Raw genomic sequence first — 21,173 nt, 5'->3', positions numbered from 1 at the left:
GGCTGGGGATTTAGCTCCGCAGCATAAGCGCCTGCCTTGCAAGCAGGCAGTCATGAGTTCGATCCCTGGTACCGATAAAAACGAAAAAGACACACACCAAAAAAGAATAAAAAATGTGAATGAAGAAGCAGGGGTACAAACAAAGGAACTGCAAAGGCAATTCACAGAAATAATCAAGGAAAACTTCCCAAACATAGGAAAAGGAAAAGATGCTCAAATACATGAGGCATACAGAATTCCAACCACCTACAGTCAAAACAGAACTACACCCAGGCATATAATAATCAGGATTCCAGAAATCCAATATAAGAACAGAATATTAAAAGCTGTCAGAGACAAGAAACAGATCACTTACAAGGGAAAACTCATCAGAATTACAACAGACTTCTTGGCACAAACCATCAAATCTAGAAGAGTGTGGGGCGCAATAATCCAAGCCTTGAAAGACGATAACCTCCAGTGAAGATTGATATATCCTGCACAATTGTCCCTAGAAATTAATGGAGAAATAAGGTGCTTTCAAGATAAAGAGGGGCTGGGGGAATTCGCAACCACCAATCCAACTCTACAGAGAATACTGCAGGACGTTCTAAAGAGAGAGAAAAGCACCAGGATTCCAGAAACAGTGGCAGAGAGCCCCCAATGAATGAATCAGAAAGTGAAATGAAGAAGACAAACCGACAACTAATGACAGAAAATGAGCACAACAGAAATGAGGCAGAGAAGGTTGGATATAATTTCTAATATAGATGGCCTAGATACACTATCTTAATGGAAGAAAGAGAGAATCGCAGTCAGGGTGGATCAAGAGGTAGGGTCCACCGAGAGGCTCTTTATAGGAAATATATTTAGCCTGAAGAAGATTATATCAACAAATGTGTAGGGCTGATAACCGTATTACTAAGTTTTTGTTAGATCATTGAGCAGAACTGTTGGCAGTGTCACTATTTGAATGTCACTTTACATACTTTAATTTTGTAACCTGAACAACTATTTCTAAGATGACAACATGTAAATTATCAACCGTTTATTTTTTTGTAATTCTGTATTATTTCTACCCTTTTTTCTCCATGTATTTTTTTTTTGTTTCTTTCTCTTTAAATAAAAAAAGGTTATATGGACCAAAATCAAATATGAGAAAACAGAGCTTGATGTGATAGGGAACCAGAGAGTAATAGAGGTAACTGGACCAGTATTTATGGATAGGTTTTAATAAATGAAGAAGACAGGCTTTAATAAATAAAGAAATATAACTAGAAATCCAGTCCAGAAGTAAGAAAGTTCAGAAACACTTAGGTAAATAGCAGGTTGCTCCCCCAATATAAAACCGTGAGTGTTGGGGAGACCCAAAAATACACATTAATTCTGGAGGAGTAAAGGGGAGGGATAGTCTTAAAAAAACAGAAGATATAGCTAATAGTGTATTAGGAATTAAAGCCCTTATTACTCACACCACCCTGCTCAGATGGAACTTGTTCTGCCCTAGTTTGTATACAAGCACTGGATCTGAGGGCACAGAGAGCTGTCCCAAAGATAACAGGACATAGCACAGTGGTCATCTTTAATTTCCTATTAACTCAATCAGGATCCCTGTATAACTTATACTGTTGTATCATGATTGATCTTAGTTAAATCTGACTTATTTGATTGCTGCTTATTATTGACAGATTTTATTCAAAACTGTTAGATTGCTGGTATCAAATTGAGGAGTATAGACAACTATACTGAAAATGACAATGATTCAACATGATATCCATTCTGATTTAATTACTACCTGTTTTTGTAGCTCTACACTATCTACAAAGTTGTATTTCTATTAATTCAGTTATGTACTGATACATTCAATTATACTTTATCTGATGATATAGCCAATTCTGTTGATGTTAACAAGAAACAGCACAGTGACCATGGTAGAAATCCTTATACAGCAGTTTTATATGTCTTTTTAGTTTTATGTGTCTATAGGAATATGTTTAGTTCTGTCCTGCTTTGTTCTGTTTCTCCTTCTAATGTAGAAAGGATAGAAATACATGTTAAAACTCATGCTTGCGTAAAACCTATAAACAGTTTATGAGAACTGATCTTATGACACATAATGAAGTGAACAAATACTTTGAAGGAAATAAAGGGGCACTGCAGTACCCAGTGCTGATTCCAGAGTGTTATGATGTGAAATCCAGAAATATTATTAATCTTTGTTCAGAATGATTTTTTTTATCGGTACTGGGGATCAAACTCATGACTGCCTGCTTGCAAGGCCAGTGCTTATGCCGCTGAGCGAAATCCCCAGCCCCTTTTCAGAAGGATTTTAATCTAATAAGTTTTGTTAAGTCTCAACATAAATGAAGATACGGATAAATGTGTACATGTCTAAGTGTATAGGATTGATAGGCATATTACTTATTTTTTGTCAGATAGTTGAACAGAACTGTTTGCAGTCTTCCTAGTTGAATTCCCATTTATATGTTTCACTTTTGTATCTTGAACAACTATTGGTGGGGGGACAATATGTATACATCAACTAGTGATTTATTACTGTTTATTTCTTTTCTTTGAAAGTATGTACTGCTTCTGCCCATTTTCTAATTTGTTTTGTCTTTCTTTAAATAATAATAATAATAATAATAATAAACTTTCTGCTCCCTTAGATCTTACTGCTCCTTCACTAGGTGACTCCAAGGTATTCTTACACCCACAGGTCAGCTTTTCCTGGAGTCCGGCTGTCTGTGTTCAGAGGTCTACGAGAGCAAGGCACGTGCAGGTCTTGAGTTCATCATCTTGCTTAGCATCAGTGACACAATCCAGGGAGAAGTTTCTTTCCTTGGCTCTTCCTTGAGTGAGTCTAGCATTCTGAAAGTTCCAAATACATGGGGTCCTGAGAAGGACCAGTTCCTGCTCCCCACCATAGCATCAAAACTTTTTTATTGTTGGCTCTGCGAAGGTAGTGGAGTCTCATTATAAGGAAAGAACTAAATGTCGTCCAAGGCATTTGGTGCTAGTTGGGGAGAAAATCTACTATTTTTTCCCCAGAAAAATCAGAGACAAAGGACCACAGAAGAGCAGAATTGCCCATCTGTTTCCATTTGAGTTTTGTGTTCTTCCAAAGTTTGCAAAGGAATCCACTGACTGTGTTATGCTCATGTGCCACTGGCAACCAAAGGGCCTCAATGAGTATGCTTCCCTTGCTCGCTTTTCCATGGCATGCTCCTTGTACTCTATTGCATTTATTTGCCTGATAATACAATGATCCTTGAGAACTAGCAGAGAAGATGGTAGAGGTGAAAGATGACTACGGAGTTCAATAACAATAATTGTAATTTAGCTAATTAAAATTAATGATTTAATTTATTTATGTGTATGTCCAAGCACTTAAACCCCCAGAAGGGGGCCATTGTTGGCCATAGTTCATTCATTTCTGTTTTGCTTGGGTATTCTCAGTACAGACCCTACTACATAGATGGTGATCAGAAATTATAACGAACGACTGTTTTATGCCTGGGGGTTCACTTTGATTTCCTCTAGTGTTTGTTATATACCTACTATGGGCTCAGCCCTGGACTGGTGCTGTAATGGGGATATCACATTATCTCAGTTCTAGCTCTCTGGTTCCTCAGAATAGATAGCGTTTCACGATCTGCCCCCATCATTCTCTTGCTTCCTTTACAAAGTACAGAGCATCCCCCTCCAGACACTTAGCAAACATGTAGTTGGAATATGATAAAAATACTTTGGATCTTTGTTTTAAAATCTTGTTAAATTTTCTGTTTAAGAATGTTTTGTTCACAATGTGATAGGAGGTCTTTTAGAAATCAGTTCCGAGGAGCAGTCTTCCCAAAGCAGTCTGTATTCAAAGCAGTTTGGAGAGCCGAGCTGGTTGCTAGGGGCAACAGTAACTTCTAAGGGGAGATCTCTGCGTGTGGATAAAAACCAGTGCCCTGGGCTCTCTGGAAGAGTGGGGCTCCTCCACAGAGGAATAGATGAATGGAAAATGGCTGAGATACACCAGGATTCTGCTGATTGTCCTGTTTTGGTGACTAGCAGGACATGTCACTTGAGAGTGGCACAAGGCCATAGTCCCAGCACACAGGTGGCAGCTTCCAATCTTCTGATGAGCCACCAGGAGGACACAATGATTTAGGTGGCCGCAGTCACCTCCCACAGGGTCTGTTCCATGTAGCAACTGGTGCTCAGGCTGTCACATCTCTAGTGACTTATTACTATGGTGCATGTATTTTATGTCTTATTATCATACAATAGAATTCACCTCTTTCCCCTTGAAGTGCATTTTTATGAACTTTGACACCACAATCAGGACACAGCACAGTTTCATCACCTCCCAAAATTTCCTTATGCTATCCTTTTACCATGGAGACACTTTTTGCCACCTCTGTCCCCTGATTATTCTCCTTCACTCTAGTTTTGTCTTTTCAAGAATGTAGTATGAATGAGATCATTCAGTTTGTCAGCTTCTTCCACTCAGCACACTGTGTTTGAGATTGATCTAGATTGGAGTTTGTATCTGCAGTCCCTTCATTTTCACTGCTGAATAGTATTTCATAGTGTTCACTTAAGGTTGATCTTCATTCCTCCATGACTCTGTATTTGCAAATCTGCCTACTTGCTAAGATTTATAACCTACAAATCAAGACAGATGGTGGGTTCAAGTCTAGCACAGACCTGTACAAGCCGCTGGAAAATTACAGTAGCCTAAGATACACATTCCCATGTGGAGCTGAACAGTGACCTGCAGCCTTCTTGCTTCTGTTTTCGTACCGTAAAAATGTGTCCTTCGTGGTCTGTTTAGTGGCATCCTTTGTTGCACTTTGTGCTTTTGTCACCGATTTTGCAGCCTGAAATGGACCTATGCATCATGCTGAGGAGCTGCCCACTCTTCTCACCTTGTAAGGAAAGTGTATGGTAGGTAAGTTTTGTGGAGGTGCGAGTTACAGGGCTGTTGATCTTGACTTCAATGCGAATGGGTCAATGGCGTGCGTTGAATCAGTTGTCTTTAAGCAGAAACACACAGAAAACGAGGTCACCTATTGACCAGTTGATGAAAATGTCATGACAAGAGCCTTGCATAGATAGCCTCCTTCTTCATTTCCCCAGGAGCAATGGCTCAGTATTGCTCATTCAATGTGCATGGCAGCTTGATGGACCACAGCTACCACGAGCAATGAGAACTGACTGTCATTACAGCACCTGTTAGGCTGAGTTCTGGGTCTGAGCAGTACTTAAAGCCTTGCTCCTGACCTCACAGTGCTGATAATCAGATTGAGCTGATTCTCTTCCCTGGCTGTGCCACTTCAGCAGCATTTCCCCCCTTAGTTTTTGGAAGGAAAAAACTGAGAGAGCAAAGGACTTGGGTATTGGAGCAATTGTTGAGCAGAACTAGGGGAAGGCTGGGGCTTCTTCAAAGGGGGATAGAGAAGTAGGGATGAGGTAAAGCCCCAGGGGCATGAATGGAGACCGTGTCCACCATGGTAACCCCAAATGCCACATTTCCAGGAGTGCTGCTAAGCTCTGGAAGCACTCGGGGCACATGCATATTTCCCAGAAGCCCCATGGAGAGCCTTGGGGGGCACAGAGGGGAATGGGGGAAGCATATAGGGGTGCAGGACCAAAAGCTGCATGACCACTGTGGCCTTTCTGCGGGGAACTAATAGAAATTAGAGGTGGTTTTGGATTCCTATGGCCTGAGAATTGACAATTTTGGTCAACTTCACTTACATTTGGGGTGGAAGGGTTGGAGTGGGAGAACTCTGCCAACATCTGGGCAGACATAAAACAGTGTCCCACAGCTGGAGCACTTACAGCCTTAACTACTGCCAGATTGTGCAGGGGAAACCCAGGGGCTGTCTCTGCCAGATGCAGACGGGAGTGGTCCAGGAGGGTCTCGTCTTCATCCAACCTTGACTCAAAGCAAAGGTCTTTCCTTCCCTAAAGCCATGATTGTGAAGAGCAAAACAACTCACCTATAAAATCACATTTTCATTTACAAGGATATTTTGCAACATTATTTCCGTGATTCTTCAGCTTTCTTTCCAAGACAGATGGCTTTTAAATTTACACAGATTAGAGGCATAGATAAGATTGGCTGTGGGTTGTGAGCAACCCCGGTGGTACTAACTATAACATCACCCCTTTCTTACCCAAGGGCATATGGAAGTGTGAGTAATATAAGGGATGCTTTAAAAAGAAAAATCTTGAATTCACTCGTTTCGGTGTGTAGTTTACTACTAATAGTAACAACGTCATTTGCTACCGCTGAGTATGCGGTGCCGGGTGTTGCTATCCCACAGTTAGGAACCCTGCATTCTCCCACGATTCCCATGACTGTATCTGGTTTGCATTCAAGGCAGTCATCAGCGAAGCACTGCAGGTCCCTAAACACTGGTGTGATCCAAGCTTTCTTCAAGAAAGTTCTGTCACCTGACCCATACCTTAGGTTTTCCAGGTCTTCTTTGGCTCCAATGGAACTTTAAATCATGATTCAGCAAAGAAGGTTTAAGACTCCCCACTAACAGACAGTGAATAAGGTTGCCTTCCCCAGCACCTGCACCTTCCAAACCCATAACACTCATAGCCCTGTGGTGAGGCAGAGGCAGGAGAAGGCCCTGCAGACCACCTCGGTCAGGACTCCGGTGAGCTTGGCTCTGTGGGCTGGGAGATGTCACACAACCCCTGCTTTTTTCTCAACTACCCTTGGTGTTTCTTTCCAGGGGAAGGAAGCTCACTAGGCATGCCCCTCTGTGCCTCACTCTCAGGCTCTCTGTTGGAAGGAAGGAGAGAAGATATTGTTGGCTGGACATAGGGGAACAGTACGCAGAGCATGTGAGAGTGGCTCCTGCTGGTTCTGTCATCTGACAAGATTACACGACAGAGTCCAAGGAGTCTCCAGCACACCCATGACACTTGTCACAGCCAGGAAGCACTGCATACAGAGGTCTGCCAGTCTGTGCTGCTGTGGCAGCTTGGGGAAGACCCCTGATTCTTGGGACCCCTCACTCAGCCACATCTACTCACTTAGCCTTTGTTAGCAACCAAGGTAGTGTTCTATATCCATCAGTTGCTATTTTTCTTTGTTTTCTTAGACTATGGCATGAAATGGGTCCATTGGGCCGTGCTTTTGCAGAAAGAGCAGGAGCCTAGTAATCTTTCCTTCAATGAGGCTAGCTCTGCCCTTTACAGCTGGTTCTAAACACACCCTTATGGCAGTGTCTCTGGATTAGCAGCAGAATTCTCAGTCACCGAAATGCAGGGATATCAGTGCTGAAAAGGAAGTTATGTTGGACTGGGCTGATCTCTGGAAACCATGATCCTGAGGTAGACAGGAGTAGTGACTCCTGCCTAAAAGATCGGGTGAGGTTTTGGGGGATGCCTCAACTGCTCTGAGCATCACTTTCCTCCTTGGCATAATGGAGCCAAACCTGCCTCTGTGTTGTGACGAAGACTGAATACAGTGGTTCAGGATTGATCTTCAATCACTGTAAGTAGGGCACATGCAAATAGCACAGAATGGACATAGGACATAGGTGTTCATGTTGGAGGTCCTAGGGACCTCAGCTTGGGGAACTGGGGACTTTGTAGGACACTGAGGGATGAGGTCAGAGAGGAGAAAGTTTTATAAAATGTGTTTTAAAGCCTGAGTCTCTGACAGGCCGAAGCTGTGGAGTCTGGGGTGAGGTCTCTGGAGACCTGTCCACACAGACAGTCCCAACTACTGCTAGATGGGGACAGGCCGGGAGGATGGTGCCCTAACTGTTCACTGTGAGAAGACTCAGAGAGGGAAGCCCGAACCCCTTGAGGCAGGGCAAGACCTGCTCAGAGTCACGCAGAAATCAGAAGACCTGAAATCACAGCGTCCCATCTCCTCCCTCGCCACAGACGCACTCTCCGTCCATCCCTAGGGCTGTGTGCTCTGCTGGGAAGCCCAGAAATCTGCGAAATCAGTCCTTTCCACCCTGCCAGTCTTTACTTCTTTTGTTCCCACTTCTCACCTTTGTCACCCAGGACATTTCTCCAAAACCTAGAAATAATTTTCTTTATGGGGAGGGATTTTAGCAATAAAACTAGCACTCCTCTCTGTGGATCTGTGTCCTTTGTCTGGGATGGAAACAAGGCCTTTATAGGCTTAATCTCAGCGCTATTGTTTACCAGTATCTGTCTCAGAAAATACTTAAGATTAATTTGTGCCTGGCACCATACCAGGGGGTCCACTCTCCAGAGAAATGTGTGTGTGTGTGTGTGTGTGTGTGTGTGTGCATGCATGTATGTGTGTACACAAGCAGGTTTTGCTCACATCAGACAAACTTGTTGTATAAGAATCAGGCTTACTAATGATAAATTAAGGGCTGATTATTCACTTTATAAAGGATTCATGTTAGGATTCCCCTAGTGCGTTTATAATGTGATTCAATTTACACCATGTTCAGCAACTGCCCATTGTGTGAAAGGAGGCTCTCTTTGCATAAACAAGAGCATATGTAGGCAGTATTTTGAGCATTATAGAAGGAAAGAATTAGATACCAAAGAGGGTTTTATTGCCGGTAACAATACTAGTGCCTGGGAACAAAGGTGAGTGGGTGACTACTTCTTCAGACTCAGGAGCACCGCGCTCCTACACAGACCTGGGGTCTAAGACCTTGCTCTAAGCTATGTGTCAGGGGCTGGGAATGTTCTGGGCACCCAGGAGCCAGGAGCTGTGGCCTTGATGTCAGGCATAAGAGGGGAGAGATGAGGATATGGTTATTAGACTTGGGGTACCCGAGCTGAGGCAGTAGGGGAGATTCTTAGGCAGGATGCGGTTCCTGCTAGGATGTTACAGACATTCCCCTCCTTCCCTTTATTGAAACCCTATTCCCAATATCGTGGGCTAGGACTGAATTCTGAGTTTTTCCCATCCATTTCTCTTTCAGGGTTTTGCTGAGCTACTCAAGCAGACAAGAACCTCCTGCTTGAGGTTCCCCAGAAGGTGAGCTTCACCTTCAAATATCCTGTCCAGTCTCCTAGTTTTTATTACCACTACAAGATTAAGATGAAGTCCAAGTGTCAGAGCCATTCACTATGCATGCAAAGGGAGTCACATTAGTAATCTGAAGTGGGGTTGGATCCCGTAGGTGCAGGTGAGGCAAAAGCATCACAGGGCCACCACGGGGGACACAGGGCCTGGGGGTGAGGACTGGCTGTGCAGGTGCAAAGACACAGCTAGCAGGTAACTGCGGTGAGAGACAGGGCTAGGCCATTCAGATGCTCAGACTTCCTGAAGCCTTGTGTCTCCAAGAAAAACTCCACCACCCCGTTCACTCGGCTGCAAAGGTAATCACATCTTTCTTCATTTGTGGGCATCTTCTGACACCCAGTCTTCTAAGCTGTACCCAAGCAAGGGTTAGACTCAGCACCATTGGATTATATGACTACCACCTGTATACTGAGACCTAAACTAGGAAAAGTCTGAGTTTTGGGGGCCTCTGGCTCTCTATCCTTGTCGCAATTTCTGCCTGGTAACAAAGGTCCTATTAAGGAGGCTGGACCGCTTCCTCAGACCTGGGGACACTTAGCCACCATGTTCCCCACCCCTCTATTTGGGCATCTTTAAAGGAACCTTTGGTGTTGCAGACCGAGTCAGCAGGGGCTGGGAGGGAGCCTCAAGCTTTATTAACTAATCTCTGATACTTGAGTAATTTATTATGTTTAAGCTGGTGCCATCAAGTCTCTCAGCAGAGCCCGTGTGCACTGGGAAATAAATTAAAGGCTGTCCAGAGACACTTGGATCATCTGTGTGATTGCTGGGCTGGTGAGATGGAGGTTTAAGGCTCTCTTTTCTTGCAAATTGGAAATTAGGAATTAATAAGACAGCAGGCCAAAGAGCTTCGGTGGTGGCGCCTTGGCTGCATGGCCAGGGCTGGGGGAGGGAAGGCCGGCGTCCAAGAACAGAGGAGAAGCAGATCCCAGCCAAGGGGCCCATGCTGTAGGAAACCCAAGAACCTCATGGGGTGGGTGAGGGACTCAGGCTGGCAAGAATTTTTCTGCCTCTTGAGGAAGGTTAAACAGGTCATGGAAAGAGCCCTACCATGAGGAGCCCGGAGTCCTGCTCCTGGCCCAGCCTGCCTCTAGCTCCTGTGTGGCAGCGGGCCGACCTCTTCCTCATTAGGGCTCCAGTGTCATTTGTCCTGGGAAAAGGCCTCAGGGCTGACTTACTCATTACGTATAGTGGACATACACAAATGTTCTAATTTCTTTTAAAGCCAGAAGGAAAAAAACCTCAAACTTTTAGGATGAGGGAAATGTTCTAATACAGAATATTAATCTTTATAACAAAGCAATCATAGCATGGCTTAGGTAAATTTCTGTGTGAGTGGTGGAAAAGCCTATGAAGGTAAGGGTCCTAAAGACTCCACAGCCCTCCCAGTGCAGCCTCCACTGGACTAGGTGACCCCAAAGGCCCTTCCTGCCCCAGTGTCGTCTGGTTTCCCATCCATCCATGGGCTCCTGGTTGGGGCTGCCCTCCCTCCACCTGGTGAGCTCTTTGAATGCCTCCTGTCTGCCTGTCCCTGCTCCCGGGGAGGGGCTGTGTGTTCATGGAGAAAACCCTTATCCAGCCCATTGGTGAGTGGTGGTGGAGTCAGGAGTGGTGCCCAGGTATCTGCACAATAGAATGCATGCTCCTGGCTTCCACTGTCCCAAGCACCCCTGCGTCATCCAGGTCCAGAGAAATGACAGGTGAGCACTTAGAAGCCTCTCCCTGTGGCTCTCTCCATGGGTGTTCCGTTCCAGCGTTTGAAACCCACTCCTATCTTCTGCTTTTCTGTCCCCACAAACTTTCAGTGGTGTGATGACATTGGCTTCAGAGGTTGCACTGAAGGACACACTACCAGCCTGCTGGGACCAGGGTTGCAGACCCAAAGCGCCAAAGAGAACCACCCTCAGGAGCCCCGGACTGTAGTTGGGAGGCCTAACCACCAGGTGGCAGGCTTGCTCTATACTGAGACCGTGGCGGGAGCATTTACCTGGCAATGGCCGGAGGGGTCAGAGGATGCCCCCACAGCCCGCGGTCCGAAGATTGTTGAGAGCAGCATGTGTGGCTTCATGAACAGTGCTGAGACTTCTCAAACTGACACCAGGCTCCTGCTGGGATGCTGGCTCCAAAGGCACCTTAGCCTCCTGGAAGCACCGTCGGGCTGATGTCAGGTATTGGAAAGAGAGCGCCCCCTGGAGCAAGGAGGGCTGACTTGCTTCCCTTGGGTTTTAGGTGGCCAAATCGGCTGAGTAGGGTAGAGTGTCTATCTGGCAAGATGGGGCTGAAAGGGACCTCCTATTTTGGAAGCATTCCTGGGACGCTGGTTCTGGAGAGAAAGGGAATGCTTACTGAACGGATCCTGTCTTTAGGCATGACGAACGCTTGATTATTGAGCTAACTTGCCTGTCCCCTGATGACGCTTTGACCCCTCGGATGCCCCATCCGAAGCAGCCTGTGCGGATATGCGCCTTGCCCTGTCTCAGACCGGCACAAGATGCAGCACGGTCCCTCCAGAACCCGGGGTTCACCTTGAAGGGCTCCTGGAGCCAGGGGCCTGGCCGCAGCCGAGCCCAGTACCTGCTCCCACCAGGAGAGAACAAGCAAAGACCAAGCAGTGTGAAGGGGAGAAGACAGAGGGAAGGATGAAGGGCTGGCGGTGAGAAAAACGAGCTGGCGCAACTCTGACCCAGCTTGCAGGGAGCGAGTGGGAGGACTTGGGTCCCCTAAACAAAGCAAGAGGTTCAGCCATGCCCTGCACTCTCCATCTCAGGCAGGATGGGTGACTCTATCCAGAGCCCGAGGCCTCCTGAGACCCCCAAGTGCCATCCATAATGCTTTGGCACCAGTCAGGCCTGTGGCCACCCAGAGTTGATGATTTTACCACTTTTTCTGCAGCATCTTCTTGGCCTCCTAAAAAGTCAAGAGGTCCAGAAAGAAGCCTTGCCCTGGGACCCCTTTGTCTGGGTTGGTCCCCCGTGCTCACCCCTCTTGCAGTCTCTGCTGTGCTTTGGCCTTCTGCTTCAGAGACCACAATGACTTATGCTCCCTGGGGACCCCGTCCCCACCCCAATCGCATGAGTGTGGGTGCTCTTCCCGCACGGCCCCCATCCCTTCAGACTCCATTCTTTCTTCCTGAGCAGGCGTCACCAGCCTGGGCAATGATGGCAGAGAGTCCCTGGGTCCCTTGTGCTTTGTTCCACATGGAATGAAGGTGAGCTGAAGCCTGCAAGAGATAAAGGAAGCAAAGCCAAGAGGCAGGAGGAGAAGGCTGGTAGGAAGGAGGAGGAGCCCAGGGAGAACAGGCCGCTGGGAGGCGCAGGAAGAGGCCGAGAAAGGGAGCGGTGCGTGGGGAAGAGACGCCAAGTGGCGGAACAGACCAGCACAGAGGGAACGGCGGAAATGGGATTAATTGCAACCAGAGGAAGGAAGAAAACAAAGGAAAAAAGCAAAACACCCCAAACACAGAAAAGGATAAACACAGAGGTAGACAGCACAGGCGTGGGCGTGAACAGCTAAGTGCACACACACAAGCTCACATGTGCATGCACATGGGTACACACCCGGGTACACACACGGGTACACACACACTCTGTGTCTGGCCTGTGTTCCGCCTTGGGCGCCGGGGAGAGGGTGGCCTTCTGTGACGGGCTCCTCCGTGTCTGCTCCTGCCCAGCCCCAAAGATTTCACTCAGGCTGGAACACACAGAAGGGCCAAAATCCTTCTGCCTCACACTTGTCACCCAAAATTGGATCTAACCGCCTCTCTCCCTTCCTCTCTCCTGCCTAGTTTCCTTAGTAACTGGCAGTTCCCTAGTGAATGCCAGACCCCAGGTGACAGACCGCTGTCACTGTCACACAAGCACTTTCTCTCTCTCTTGACGGTGCCCCCCCCCCCCAACCCACACAGACTCGCAGACCTGGGCGGGAGTGTGAGGGTGCCCGGTAGGCTCCGGGGTAATTAAAACATGTACCGTTTATTCCATAACAGAGAGAAGAACTTTAATTACTCACTCTGAGGGTGAGGGCGTGAGTGAGGAGGTGGCTTCGTGGGGAGCGGGGAGGGACTCAAACGCTCTGCTTTTCCTCTCCTTGCATTGGCTCATCTTGGGTTGGAGATGTGGGAGGTGGGCCTGGAAAAGCGAGGGGGTTTGGAGTGCGTGGTGGGGGACGGCAGAGGGTGAAACCTGATTGTGTTCATTAAGGCAACACAAAACTGGGAGCCGTAATAATAATTAAATTAATTATAAAAGCAATTTGCTTTTGAAAATTTGATTTGACAGCTTACTAGTGGCTGCACTGATCTAGCAGCTCTGGCTTAAAAATAGTCAGAACAAAAACCAACTAGAAGAACCATCAGCTAATTTTAATTAGACGCCAGGATTGGTAAACAAAATTCCACACCACCCTTTCATTGTGGCTGACTTCGATTTAAGGAGATGTCAAGACTGATTTGGGGAAAGGCAGGGGAAGGGAAGGTGCCTTTCTTTCTTTGGAGAGGGGACTAGCTCGGGGGGTCCGAGCAAAAGCAGCTCCCTCTCCCTGCCCTCCACATCCAGGGTCCTCCGTGTGACCTTGGCAGAAGTGGCTCTGCCTTTCCACACTTGCTGCACTGGAGACTGCACAGGTGTGTGTCTCTGTGTGTGTGTGTGTGTGTGTGTGTGTGTGTGTGTGTGTGTGTGTTGGAGAGGGAATGCCACACGGGCAGTGTCCACTGAACCTGGAGAAACTCTGCCAAGGAGGAAGAGAGTGGCACAGAGTTGGCTTCCTTCTCCCGCTTCCTTCCTGGGCTCCAGGGTGCTCCAGGGTCTCAGGAAGCCGGTAGTGTCACCTGGATGCGTGGGTGAAGGTGCCAGGAAGCTGGATGCTGGCAGGGAGAGGATCCTGTCACCTCCTGCTCTTGGGTGTCTAGACACCACGCCAGCCTCATCCTCTAGGGCCAGTCCTGACCTGTTCGAGGCATTTTCTTGCCTCCCCGGATGTACAGGGACACCCAGCTCATCCCTCCATCACAGCATTCAACACCCTGCCTCCCCGTCCCCATCAGAGCCCCTCCTCCCTGCCATGCAGTGGTTCAGTTCATCCTGAATCTTTCTGCCTGGCATAGAGCCCAGCATGTGATGGACAGACACTTACGAGTAAGTGTCCACTGAGTGGAGCAGAGCACTGACCAGTGAGGTCTTTCTGACCACCTCTCCCAGCTAGTGTTTGATTACCATCTTCCTCTTTCCCCAACCCCATAGTGCCACTTCCCATCCAGTCCCTGCTCATCTCTGCCCGCCCTCTCCAAGATCACCATCATTTCCTCTCTCCCACCTCTGGGATCCTCCCTTTCCTCATTCTCTTGCTTCCCTGTGGCTCTGATGACACTGCCTGTCCTTCCATGAGCTGTCCCACACCTGTACTTGCTCTTAGTAGTTACATGGGAGCCCTGGCCACCCTTGATGGAGTTAGCACCGTCTTGCATCCTTTATAAAATCTGAAAGGCTGTTGTGAGGACCAGAGGAGAGACTATGTGTGAAGCCCCTCGCTGGTTCCTAAAACGCACTCAGTGTTTAAAGAGGGCCATGTGCTCTGACTGTTATTCCACCCAGTCTCTTCCTGATGCCTTCATTTCTTTTCCTTTTTGGTACTGTAGATTGAAACCAGTGCCTCTGCACTGTGCTACATTCCTGGTCATTTTTACTTTGAGACAAGCTCTCCCTAAGTTGACAAGCTTCTCGGGTGGGACTCAAAACTTGCAATTCTCCTTCTGCAGTCTCCTTGGGATTGCAGACATTGCCACCACGCCTGGGTCATGCCCACAGGCTTCCTCTCACTAGTTTCCTCTTTCTGCAGCTGTATACTGTGATGCAGCAGACCTGGGGCACCGTGGAGGTGACCTAGTCCGACAGCTCACTTCATAGTAGGCTATGAGCAGGCAGGTGGCCTGCCCAAGGCTCTGCAAGACTAGGTCAGACCCAGTGTGAGTCTCAGGTCTTTTGGACTCCAGTGCAGAGCTCTGCTTGAGGCATCGCAGCTTTGAGTTCAGGTTAATGCAGGATGGGAACCGAGGAAACAGAAACTGATTTAGGGACTGAAAACTCCAGCACTGTCCATGGAATTGATGGACAGAAGTGGGATGTCTCCTCCTCCTCTCTGTCCCCACTTTTGGGCCTTATCTGAGCAGGCCTGCCTGGGGACACTTGTCATCTTCTGGCTCAGATCCTCCCCACTTCTCTTCAGGTGCAGGATGCCTGGGAGAGAAGAGTGTGAAGTTGCCTCTCTCCCCAAATCCCACCATGTGCTCCCGTGACTGACGTGGAAACAGCCCACCTTGGCCTTGCTCGGGCTCTGCCAGGAGAGAGGGTAAGAGCTGAGCTCACCCTGAAACATGTGAGCTCATGGCCAGTGCTTGGGGCCAGCTCTCCAGTGAATCTCACCTCTGCCTGGCTGTGTGACCTTGGACAAGTTTTTATACTTCTCTGGACCCCGCATCCCTGAGGTGCATAATAATAGCATCAGAGGATCTCAAATATTCTATGCGCTTAAGCCTTTGCAAATGTTCACTTCTTTTAAAGGATGCCTTGGGGTTTGCCCCGTTTAAAGGTGGCTTTAAATAACAGTTGGGCTACTCCTGGCAGTGTGGTCTAGTGGTGGGCGTCAGGAAAGGGAAACCCATCCGCAGCCATGCCCTGACTGGTGGGAAGAAGTCGGGAGCCAAGGGGGTCAGGCTTTCTGGCTTGTGTCTCTGCCCTTGACCCTCTGGGACATTGGACCACTTCCTTTCCTGTCAATGGGATCAGTGAATCCACCCAGCATAACTCACTGTGAGATACAATGAAGCTAACAAGGCGGTTTTAGGAGATACTGGACATTCTTTAAGCATTTTTACTCATAATGAGTAGAATCCAGCTGTTCATGTGGCCACACGTTAGGCCAAGATGAGCAGACAGAAAACAGCACAGGCCAGAGACCTGACTTTGCCTTCCTTGACAGGAGTTGCTCAAGGAATATGTCGCTGTGGGTCTGAGTCCAGAGCTGCTCTTCCAGCTTCTGAAGGCCCCCAGCAGGATCTGTCTCCCACAATGGTGCTCAGGTCTCCGCCTCACTGCCTTCCAGGACAGGTGCATCCCAAAGGCAGCTGGGAGCTCTGTTCACCCTCAGAGGACCCTGTGCTAACCCTGCCCAGCGGCTGAAGATCACGGGTCCTGGCCTGCTCCCTGCTTCTCCCACAGGTGGGTGGAACTGGGTGGGGCCAAGGCTGGGGCTCAGGGGACCCCCTTCAGAGTGACGAGAGGAGTCCCTCCAGCTCTGCAGGTAAAAGAGGGCTGGAGGCTTAAACTTCTCCACCTGCCTGTCCACTTATCCCATCCTTACAGCCCTCCCTCTTGGGGGCTTGGGAAAGCGAGGTGGTCATTCACGGCCGAGGGCCAGCCCAGGTGGCCCCTTGGTTTTGGACTTTCTGAACCTTCTCCACCATCCTTAGGAGAGACACCCAGACCAGCAGAATAGCAGCCCAAATGCTCTGCATTTACTCTTCTGCAGCAAGCTCTGTGTCTAAGTGAGGGTGTCTACATTTTAATTGAAATTGTGTCTGCCTCCCCTATTTCTAGACATGCTTTTGTTTAATTTAAATGTGAACTGTACAAACACATTGTTTTGTGGCTTACTTTCTAAAAATGAAGGGGTCTTGTAGACGTTTCATGTCAGTTTCTGTGCCCCTCCCCATTCTTTTTTCATGGCCATGTAGTATTTTGCAGTACGACCACGCTGTGGTGTCACTTCATGATTCCTTCATCTGTAGATACTTATAAGTTTCACTAGTTTATTGTTATAAGCAATGCTTGGTCATGCATCTTTATACAAATGCCTTTGTGCAGATTTTATATGGTCATTCCTTGAAGAAACTTGGGATCAAAAAGCACATGCATTTCTTATCTTGGGAGGTCTTTACTCACCTTCAGCTGAGACATGGGAGGATTCTTTTGGGTTAGTGCTGCCTGAATTGGGATGACCACTAGGGAGTCCCTGGAAATTCTAATGCTAAGACCCTTACCTGCCAGGGCCTAGCGAGCTGTGGAGACTTCTTTGCATTCAGAGTAACCCACAATTAATTCCATCCTTGTTTGGAATTTATGAAATGATTAGGATTCAGTTCTTGAACTGGACTGAGGTTACATGATTTGCACCCTGCCAGGACCTTCCTAAAGGAATCCCACACAGTGTTGGGACGTAGACAGAGAGGGGTAGTGACGAAGCCCTAATACCCACCAAGGTTCCATGAGGGCAGATTTTTCTAGTTGTTTACATTTATCACTTCATCTCTAATGCCTGGCACCCCCCAGAGGGTGATTTTCACATATTTGTTGAATGAAAGCAGTGATTTAAAGGTCATACAAAGTCTCTGGGAGCCCAGGCTCTTGACTCAGATGCAGACCCCTTGATTAGCTGTGGGACTCCAAACAGTTGACTCTCTCACAACCTCAGTCCATTCATCTGTAAAATGGGAATGGTAATATTCCTAGTGGTACCCATCTCATAGGATTTTTATGAAGTTTAATAATAACATTTAATGTGATGCATTACTTTTATGACATTCAATCCATAGCCCAACTTTCCAGCAATTTATCTGCCTTAAATTCCTTCTAATCACTATCCCAACTCATCTCATTTTTTCATGAGCATTGCTGACAGTCCTGGAAGGAGCTCTTTTTGTGTCTGTTAGCAGCTGAGTTCAGGGGACTTGACCCTTTAGGCCAGTGGGGCTCTTGTCACAGAAGTGCTGGGCTGGGGAGTACGGCCATGGTCGCCACCCGCGATCTGAAGAATAAGGATCCTTCCTGAGGCCCTGTGCCTGCTGCTCTGTGACCCACAGCTCTGATTTCAGACCCCCACCCGGTCTTCTTCAGGCTGGCTGTCTCTAGCTGGGAAGCTGACCTCTCCTCTAGTAGGCCTTGATTTTGCTTATGTTCTAGTCATTGGGTTCTGGAGACGTCAGTTGCCATTGGTTGGTCCAAGGAATCTGTGAACAGGAAGGGATTCCTCCTCCCAGCTCATTCTAGAAAACTTGGAGGAAAGAGTCACCAGACTGAGCTCTTGCTGTATGCCAGGCACTGGGCTTGCGGTGCCTACTCATGGCTGTGACTTAATTTATCATTTAAGGTGTGAAAAGTAGGTCCCTCAGAGTTTAAGTGAGGACCCCAAGAGACGAGAGAAGGCAGTCTGGAGCCAGAGTCTGCCTTTGGGCCGGGCAGGCCTCCTTGCAGAGCAGAGCTTTGCTCCCTGCAGCAAACCTCGAAGGCTCTGGTGCTCCCAGCCCCAGCCAGCATGTTCTGGCAGCTGTATCTCCCATGGCTACGCGTGGCCCTGGAAGAAGAGAGGTTGAAATCTTATATAATTACCCAAATCATGGCTCCTAAATGGCCTCTGATTACGGCACTAAAACTCCTCTCTGCAGTGCAGCTCCGGCTTTCCTGAATAGAGCTATGGCCACTTTATGCGGGATTTTTTTCTTTTAGAGCGAAGGAGATGGCTTATCTGCATGCAAAGTAGGTCAGAACCTTAGCAGAGATCTTTTCAAACACTTGGCTTTTTTGAAGTCCTGCTACGAAGCTCCTTTTGTTTCTCTCGCCTTTGCCTCTTCCCTCCCACCCTTCTCCCTTCGCCAAAGGCTCCACGACATCAAATGCTTCTAACCGTCAGCAGCAGTAAGAGTTGCACACGGTAAGTTCAATTATAAATAATGCTTTGCCAGCCCAGCTGGGCCAGGAGTGCCGACCGCGGCCAGGCAGCCTCGCTGGCTGCCTCCCAGCTCCAAACCACCTTTATAGCATTGTGGGCACCTGCACAGTTGGCTTGAAACATGAGTGCCCTTGCCCTCGGTCCCACAAGCCTAGTTGAGAGGTGGCTGGGTGAGCCCTGCAGGCCTGCCTGGGAGCCGGCGGCCTGAACACGATGGCGCTTACTATGAGTAAATTGGTAAAAGGCGTCTACCCAGATCAGCCACTTTGGTGCTTTGCCGCATGGTTTGCTTTCACGCTCTGTTTTGTACCTGCTTCTTTTGCATCCCCAGCTCCGCTATCACCAGTTACAGGCAGAAGTGAGCCGGAGTCCGAGAGGGCTTAGTGATGTTCTTCAGTGGGATATGTAGGAAATGGGCACACCTGATACCGCCCCATTTGGGTAGCAGGGGAGATGAGCAGGAACTTCTGGCCTGGAGAGGTAAGGGAGGTGACCGCTGGGGCTGAAGGCTGTGGATCTTGAGGGCAGTGACTCTGTGGCTCTTTTCCTCAAACCTCAGTGAGTCAGGGAGGACACAAGTTACGCCCGCATGCGCTTGTGCACGCGTGCGGGTGCGTGCGTGTGTGTCTTCACTTGTACCTGGTGATGCATTAAGAGGATTCTATGCCATTTCACACTTTCTGGACCTGCCAGGAGTAAATCCTCATTCTGCAATCAACTGTCATCTGTTCAGGTTCAGCTGGATCCAAAGGACAAGAAATTTCCCAGGAAGGTTGGTGCCTGAAGAGGCATTTGGAAGGGTGGTTGCTATTCAATTCGAGTGGAAGTTGAGGGAGCAGACTTAGAGGTGCTTCTCTCATTCAGTGAAGAGTTACAGAGGCTCCGGCCAGCAGACCAAGGCAGGTGAAGGCAGTGTCTCCAAGAGATGAGATGGAGATTGTGTGTGTGTGTGTGTGTGTGTGTGTGTGTGTGTGTGTGTGAGCACCTACTCATGCATGCACAGGTTTTATAGTGCTACAAGCACTTTGAATTTTACCATAAGTGGGATGGGGGAGTTTCAGGACCCAAGTAGAGTGCGGTCAGGATCTGACCCCTATTGGTAGTAGCAAGGGTTTCTCCCACCAAGACTATTCCTGGGACTGTACGCCGGCCCCCACCTCCCAGTTTACAACTCTTTGCTCATAAACTAGATGAGGCTGGGCCAGTTGGAGGGCAAGTTGACTCTGCTTCTTACAGGAGAAGACAGAGGAAGAGTCACAGACTTTGGATGAGACACGGGGACTTATCCAGTGTTGCTCCTGGGGCTTTGGAGTAACAATAGTGCCAGCCCCTGTGCCATTCCTATGATTCTGGGATTTGGGGTGGGGCAGGGACAGTGCCAGGCCAGTGCCCATCTCTCTCAGGATGTTCAGGAGCTTGTGGGTCTGTCCACATCCTTCCTCTTCATTCCCACCCTTTGGGGCGTCCGGCTTCCGTGCATCCTGTGGGTTCTCTCTAATGACTGTGAGATGAAGCATTGCACACAGCAGAGAAGCCAGCAGTGTGGGCAGGTCTGAAGATGCTGGATTTCTCACCTCTCCAGCTCTGTCTCTCTCTGCACCACCCCTCCCCCGCCCCTCTTCTCACCCCTTTGCAGAGGAGAACGACAATGCATGTGCATGTGCGAAGATTGCTTGCTGCTGGGGCTGCTCCAGAGCCTCATTTCCCAGCTCTGAAGCAACAGTCTTTCTTTCCACATCCAGGCCCAGACCTGCCTGTCCTTGGATGTCCTGGCTTCTCTGTCCCTCTCTCTTCCCTCTTTATCATTCAGGGGATGTGCCTGGCACTTTCTCGGGCACACAGGACACCCTGGCTGCTGGGTGGATGCTGTCTGCCCACTGATACTTAATCAGTGATGGAGCTATTGAGTGGAGATGGGTTTGAAATATCCCAGTGTACCCAGATGGCTATCTCCATATAGGGGATCCGGATCACATAGTCAACTACAGAGGTTGTTCTCTTCCTGAAGTCCAAAGTGACGGACTCTGAAGCTTGTGACTCACATTCACGTTAAGTGTGTGGGGCTCGTAGCTAGCCTCTCTCTATTTCCTTTTGCCCCCTCCACCCCTTCTTGTTCTCTTCCAGAACTCCCTGCCGTGGAGCCCAGACCCAGGGCTTTCCCTTTCTCTCTGAGGGAGATGAGCCACCCTGGAAGGATGTGCGTGCTGGCTTCTCTCCAGACATGGGGTGGGGTTTGTTTGCCTGTGGAAATTGCTTCTTCTTTTTGTGAGAGAGCAACAAGAAGAGAGAAAATGAAACACTTTTACCACCTTCTCTTTAGCTCTGGTCCCAGGTGAGCTAGGGAGTCTCACAGCTCCTTTTGTGTGCCTGGCAGCCTGTGTAATGTCTCCATGGTGATGCCTTGAGGTTGGGAGTTGAGCTAGGGACCAGCCTC

General features: G+C 48.3%; 1 long non-coding RNA gene across 1 annotated transcript; it reads right to left on the bottom strand.

Annotated features, from left to right (window-relative positions):
- Positions 1–2,507: 2,507 nt before the first annotated feature.
- Positions 2,508–12,897, bottom strand: LOC134477616 (uncharacterized). Its single transcript, XR_010049653.1, has 3 exons — positions 11,010–12,897; positions 5,815–5,940; positions 2,508–5,006 (listed from the first exon to the last, which is right to left on the bottom strand). It is a non-coding gene; the product is annotated as an uncharacterized LOC134477616 (long non-coding RNA).
- Positions 12,898–21,173: the final 8,276 nt, after the last annotated feature.

Source organism: Cavia porcellus, unplaced genomic scaffold, assembly GCF_034190915.1.
Source record: "Cavia porcellus strain 051 isolate PalLab524CR breed Dunkin Hartley unplaced genomic scaffold, mCavPor4.1 scaffold_9, whole genome shotgun sequence".
NCBI lineage: Eukaryota > Metazoa > Chordata > Mammalia > Rodentia > Caviidae > Cavia > Cavia porcellus.
Note: the sequence above shows the minus strand (reverse complement) of the source record. Positions and strands in the feature narration are given on the sequence as shown.